Source organism: Pinus tabuliformis, chromosome Q (genome assembly GCF_031772625.1).
Source record: "Pinus tabuliformis cultivar Carrire ecotype Pingquan chromosome Q, CPIR1, whole genome shotgun sequence".
NCBI lineage: Eukaryota > Viridiplantae > Streptophyta > Pinopsida > Pinales > Pinaceae > Pinus > Pinus tabuliformis.
In genome coordinates this window covers 548,229,549-548,236,961 of record NC_142296.1, presented here as the reverse complement: position 1 = coordinate 548,236,961, position 7,413 = coordinate 548,229,549, and positions in this window count along the sequence as shown.

Here is a 7,413-nt window from a genome sequence, read left to right as displayed (position 1 = left end):
CCGTTCTTTGGTGTGAAGAATTTGATAAAGATCGTGACGTCTCCGTGTGTAGGTGTGTAATGTGTCGTGGGAGCGCGTATATATTTGCACTGTCAAAGGATGCGGGGACCTTTCTAACAGTAAAATCAATCCTTCGAAGTTTCTAGGGTGTTCGGCTGATGTCAATTCGATGGCGCTTCTTCCAGAGATTAACCTCTTCGTTTCTTTTTGAAACGGAAGTTACCTCTACATTGAATTTCCCAGAGCATCAGTAATTTTAGAAAATTATAGGATTTATGATTTAAAAGTTTCTATATTAATTTATTTTAATATAATAAATTGGAATATATAATTCTTATAATGTATATATATATACAATTTTAATAAAATATATTAATAGTAAAATATAGAATAGAGTGTTTTGATAAAGATTATTGATTCAAAATCTTATAGTTTAAAATATTCCATTATATTAAGAATTAGTGTTCTGGCCAATATAATTTCAGATAATTTTGGGAAAAAAAATCACACAAATTACAAACAAATTAACTAAAAACAATAAAATATATAAATAAAAAATATATTAAAATTTTATTTTTTAAAATGCATTATTAATTACATTTAATTTATTCAACATCTTTAGTTGTGAATGGAAAAGAAATTATATATATATATATATAATTATATGTAGTTATTTAATTTTATAATATTTTATGTAGTTATTTAATTTTATGATATTTTTTATTATATTGATATATATTTTGAAATAGAGTTTTTAGAATTTTAATTTATTTATTAATAATTAGGGGAGTTATATAAATTAAAAGGATGGTTAGTAGTTATACACATCAATCCATAATAAATACTAAAAACATTTATTTCATGATATATCTCACTTTGTTAAAACCAACCTATATCCATCTTTAATTCGGACTCCCAAGGACTAAGAGGAGTCAAATTTATTTTCACTCTAAAATAGGTTTGCATCTCAAGAGATTTGATCACTCTGTAGAAAAACCTGTTGATTCACAAGTTAATGCAATTTGCTAAAGCAAGAGACAAGAATCTACTTCTACTCTTTATATCAGAAGCCCATAAAGATCGAGCAAACAATAATCAATAGAGGAAGAGAGTCAAAGACACATAACACAATAAATATTCGGGGAAAGACACAACTCAAAACCCCACTATCTGTTTTGCATTAATCCGGAAAATCGAGATGAAATTACAATGCTTATTTTGTCTAGAACAATCCCAGCACTCAACAAATTCAATCTCCAACTCATAAGCAAGCTCAAGGCCAAATCTTAGCCTCTTCACAAGCTCTCCAAGTCTCTATTCCAATGTGTAATTCCTATGGAGAATAGCTTGTATTTAAAGGGAAATAAAGCCTCTAAAAACAGCGCAATCCCCCAAGGATTAGTTCATGATTGCATGCACTATCAGTGCAACTCAGAAAAATCTAAAACAAATAGTACATTGTCCCTGCACTCTACTCTCAACTAGGTCTTTCTCAGAATTGACATGCATGAGTTTCTGATGGTGGAATCTTCAGCTAACTAGAGTAGCACCAACTAGGTCACTAGTGTCCCAACTAACTGTTTACTCACTATTAGTTCTTGACAATAAATTGAGTTAACTAATTACAACTCATTCATAACTCATCATGAACTCCTATAAGTTAGGGAGAACATATACATGTCTTCTAAAAGACTTCCAATTTGAATTTCATAAACTAATTAAGTTAATTAAACTTAATTAATTATTTTCAAATTTCTATGAGAAAAGAATTCTATTTTAATTCGCAGTTTAATTCAAAGACAAATTAAATTGGAATTTCTTGTTGCCATTTCTCAACACTCCCTCTCAACAAGAAATGGATTATCCACTACCATGATCTTGTCTCTGTGAAACTCGAATTTACATCTTGGCAATGCCTTTGTCAAGATGTCAGCATCTTGCTCCTTCATGGGAATGTAATCTAACAACATGATTTTCCACAATACACAATCTCTGAGATGATGATACTGGATATCTATATGCTTGGACCGATCATGAAAAACTGGATTTTCAGATAGTTTGATACAACTCTGATTATCACAATAAATCGCTGTTGGATCCATCTGTTTACCAAACAAACCAACCAGGATCTTCCTCATCCAGATAGCCTCACATGCTGCTTGACTTGCAGCCATATACTCTGCCTCTGCTGAACTGAGTGCAACCGATCTCCGTTTCTTGTTGTACCAAGAAACTACAGCTGACCCAATACTAAAGATCCCTCCTGATGTGCTCTTCCTGTGATCCGGATCTTGGGGGGAGGTCCCCAAGATCTAAAAGATTGAAATGGATCTTGTGGGTGAGGGCCCCAAGATCTGAAGAATTGCAACGCTAGAAATAAAATGACAGAACACACAGTAAATAAAACCACATCAATTTTTATGCGGTATGGGTGTTATGCATTATGATTATGTTGTCATGTTACTATGATATCATGTGGTTATGTTATCCTGATGTTATGATGTCATGTGGGTTGGTACTCAGGGGGATGATCATTGTAAGTACCATAATAAGCTATGTTATAAATCTCCACTATTCGGTATGTTATCATGTTGTTATGATTTTATTTTTTTAGTAGATATTTCATTGTAAATACTGCATCGAGTTGTGTTATAAAGCTCCATTAGAAGTATGTCTTATTTCAGCAGGTTGTTGAGGTATATGTGTGATTGAACACCAAAGGACAATGTCCCCCAAGGAGGAGGGTTTTGTAACAGCCCTGGTGAAAATTCCATGTAATAAAAGTCAAAAACAATAACCACGGTTGATGGGACACTTATTCCAAGTTGGATATTGGGCAAGACATCCTAGGGGGTGTTCGTTTGGTTGTTTATGGCTAAGAAAACTGGCAAAGGCAATGGCTAAGGCTTTAGAAAGGAAAAATAGCATTTTTGGCACAATTATTTATCAAAATAATGGAAATTGGGAGAAAAGGGAGATGAAAGGTCACAGGTTGCATGTGAGGAGGAAAATGAAGGAAAGTGATGGAAAATGAAGAAAATAGAGGCCTCATCCATAAAAAGGCTTATGAGGATCAGTTGGTAACTTTTTCTCAGTTTAGTTTTGGATCTCTCTCTCTCTCTCACTCTTGGACATTTAGAGTTTCTTGGAGCACTTTGGCATTGGAGCAAGAAAGGAAAATAAAGCAAGAGAAAGAAAATATCAAGTAGGGAAAGACATGATCAAGTAACTACAACAGGCTTCATTGCAGGTATCAACTTGCATGTGTATTTTCCTTGCTAGATTTAGCATGCATGGGATTGCATGTGGTTCTTTTCTACCATGGCATGGATTTTTCCAGGTGTGAAAGTATTTTTCAGCCTAGCCTTGCCATTTCCTCATAGCTTTGATGAGATCGGTTCTCTCATTCGGTTTATGTGGGATGGTTGGATTGGATTCGAAGATGAGTGGGGTGGATCTACAAATTGACAAACACATGGCCTTAGTGGTCCCCGAACCTAACTAAGGATCACGAAGCCAGCCTAGTAACCCCTAAACTAGATTGTGGGTTGTGATAAGGCCAGATTGTGTGCCTTGATGGGCCTAGGAATCCTTGTCGATGAATGATGGGATATACAGTAAAGCCAAGAGGTGGATTTTCTCTCCATTGGGCCTAGTGGTCCCAGGATGGGATGCACGATAAAGCCTGGAGAGTATGTCTCGGTGTAGGGCCTAGTGATCCCTGGATCAGACTATGGATGCACGATAAAGCCTGAGAGACTAGGAGGCACTCAAATTCCTCATGGTGTAGGTGGAGAACTCCAATGGAATCCATGTTGATTGGTGTTTTGGTGTGTTCTATGAGTCCCACATTCATGCTTGGAATATGACATGGGGGTGATTGGCTGAAGAGAGACTTGGCTCAGCTAATCTATGGTCGGGTGGAATGTGGTAGTCCCATCTCCGGTTGGTTCATTGCATTCATTAAAGAGAAATTCATTCCCTCAATTTTCATGTGTAAATGTATTGATGTATATGTAAATATTCAAATCATCAATCAAGAGTGGTTTCAATGTATCAGAAATCCACTTGTGGAGAGCGTTCAATCGCGGCCAAAACCCATTAAATCTGCAAACCAAACCTTAATCTGTAAAAAAAAAAAACATAGTTGAGGGAATCCTCTTTCAAAATGACATTGAGGGCCAAATCTTCTTGGACAACCAAAAGAACGGATCCATATTTCAGCATCGCACTGTACAAGACCGTAGTTTGAGTTTCCATTCCTTCAATAGAAACACATTTCTTCTCTGGATCACTAGAATTCACCATTGATCAATGAGATGCAAAAAACCTAACTCCACTCATTAGACCTCCCTCTAATGCCAATAAGAAGCATGCCTTTTGGAAATATTGGATCAAACCAATTAACTATCACAAGGGCTTCAAATAGGAGGAGGGAATGAATTTACCTGTCCTAGTACCATTGGTTTTCAAGTTGCCTTGTAAAACTTTTTATGACATATAAATCCCAAGGGTTATTTATCAAGCCTCGATGTGATATAAGGACCTATATATGGCATATAGCTAAAGTGTTAGACTCTAAATCTTATTGGCAATTTTCTATGAAGTTTAGGCTTTGTACTTGGGCCTAAGTTCTCTACCATATGAGATTATTCTAATATTTAATTACCTAGTGAGAGGTGGTTTATCTAATGTGTTTTTCTTGTGCATAGGTAGATAAAGAGCTTGTTAAGGTTTCTACTCTCTATTACAAGGTGGGACAAAACGGGTGCCCTTGATAGACCATTTTATGGTTAAAGGTAATATGGTTTGGTTTTGCATGGTTTCATCTCATCAATTTTGGAGTATAATTTTCCATAGAAGCTATGTAAATTTTTTCTTTGATCAAGTGTTTTTAATTAATGAAATGCATAAATTCTCTTTTAGTGATTTTCCATTGTTATGTATGGATAATATACATCCAAATAAATCATTATTTATTGCTTATATTAATTATTTGTGTTATCATTATTATAATGAGTATTTAGTTTTAAAATATTTTCGAAACTTCTATGATAATATTTTAGTAAATTGGTTAATTTTATATTCCTATTTACATAAAAAAAAATACTTAATCTCTATGCAATAGGTTCTCTAAAAGAGAGCCTACTTATACTCTATTTGAAAACTTATCTAATATTGTTATGATTTGCTTTAAACAAAATTTGAGAATATTAAATGTAGCTTCAAGCATATGACCATGTGGGAAATGATCTTGAAAGCATTCTTCAAAATAAAGGAATATAAGTGCACCATAAAAGATATGATTTAGGAGTCAATAATAAAGTCACATATGTAGTTCTTGTTTGATTGCCCATTTCCTTATATTTCCATTGCATTTTCATCCCATCACATTCATTCAATACTTTATTTTTGTGTTTTTTAATTATAGAAAAAGCCACTTTAATATTCTTTGGATATCCATATTCAATTTTCTCTTCAATTCTTATAATCTCCTATACATATACATATATAAATTGAATTAATGTAACCATAATTTTGAACATCATGCCAAATAGTAAACTAAACTCTAGATAACCATCAACATAATCATTTAATCCATGTCATGGATTTATAAAGAAATGAGTGGAGATGGATTTGATGTTTGTCCTTCAAAGACTAAAATCGGTTTCATGTCATGTCCTCTCTATGGTGGTTGGTAAGTAGATAGCTTGAATGCAATTTCACCTCTTATTTTATTTCATTTCATTTTCATTGTTGTCACGTTAAACATGGACTTTGTTGCACAACAAGAAGGGGAAGGAAGAAATGATGAACTATGCAAGAAATTGGATTTACAAAACTAAATGATCAAACCCCTAATGTTTTTGCTGATTTTTTTTGTAAATGTATATAAATAAAAGGAGAGAGGAAAAAAAAAAAACTAGTGTAGTGCCCTAGAGAACATCAATAAGAGTATCATACTTGGAGTCTAGTTGGTCCAATCACTGAAGGAAAGAGTTCTCCCAATGCCCTCCACTCTTAATTACACAATTTAGTAATACCTCCATATGTTTGTACAAGACTACAATTTTGGTGCACTTTGATTTCTTGCTTTTGGAAAAGCTAGTATATGGAATACATTTCCTAATTTCTACATCTTCCTCAACATTTGAAGTTATCTCCCTCTTTATCCTACCTTTATCTTCCATACCCTTGACATCCCTTTACACCACCTTCTAATCCTTGATATGGTATGACGTGATAACTAATGCTTCCCTCGTGATTTTTTTACTTAGTGTAACTCTCTTCTTAACCTCTTGAGTTGCAAATGATTTTTTGTGTTCCATGTAGGCAGAAAAAATACTAACCTAAGGAGAGGTAGTGTCACTAATCCACCAACATTCTAATTGAATACTTATCACCAAATTTATTTTTATAATTTGCCAAAATTATTGTACATTATGTATTTAAGTTTAACACACATTGCCAAACAATGAATTGGCCAAATGTAATTTGTCATACAATGTAATGTTTGTTAATGATAATATATATGAAACTATATACAAACCAACTGATTACTCATATAACTTGTATGTGTCAATATAAGCATAATGAGTACAAAATGGAAATCTATACAAGTGTGTGAGATTGTTTTTTTCTTTATGATTAGCAAATGCAAAAAATCATGGGCGAGACTAGGAATAGCCCTCTCCTCATGAAAATGTTTGAGTCCAACCCATCATCACGGATCAATTGGTCCTTGAAACTCTTTTTTTCTGAAAATACTTTAATTTAGGGCATCAAGGATTGAAAGTCTTACTAGTCAATCTAGTTTGTTTATTTGACCTACACATAACAAAAATACGATTTTAGGAAAAACACATTTTATATATCGCTTGTTGTGAAAATTGACATAAAAAAAATGACATAAATGCAATGAATAACAAAAAGAAAGATTCACAATTAGTACCTAATAATTGAATCAATGAACAAGGTTACATCTATGGTCATCCAATAAACCTAAAGGGTTATGGATAACGACTAGTTAAATCCAAACAAATGCTTCTATCAACATACCTGCATGATAACATCATTATAGATATTAACAAAAATAAAACATAATTATATTGTCAATGCAATGTTATGAGTGAGAGAATAAATAAGTTTGAAATCACAAAATAATATGGTTCTTTTGTGTGTTTTATCATGAGAGAAAAAGTATGAACCCTGATATCATAGATATTTTCAATGACATTGAGTTAATTATCACTTTTATTAAATATATTTAAATTAATTAAAATTAATATATATTAAAATATTTATCATCTTGAAAATTATTTTTAATAAGTTAAGTTTTAGTGAGTGTTTTTTAATAAATCACCAATAAATGTAACTATATGAAGTTTTTCAAAACTTTAAATTTTATAAAAT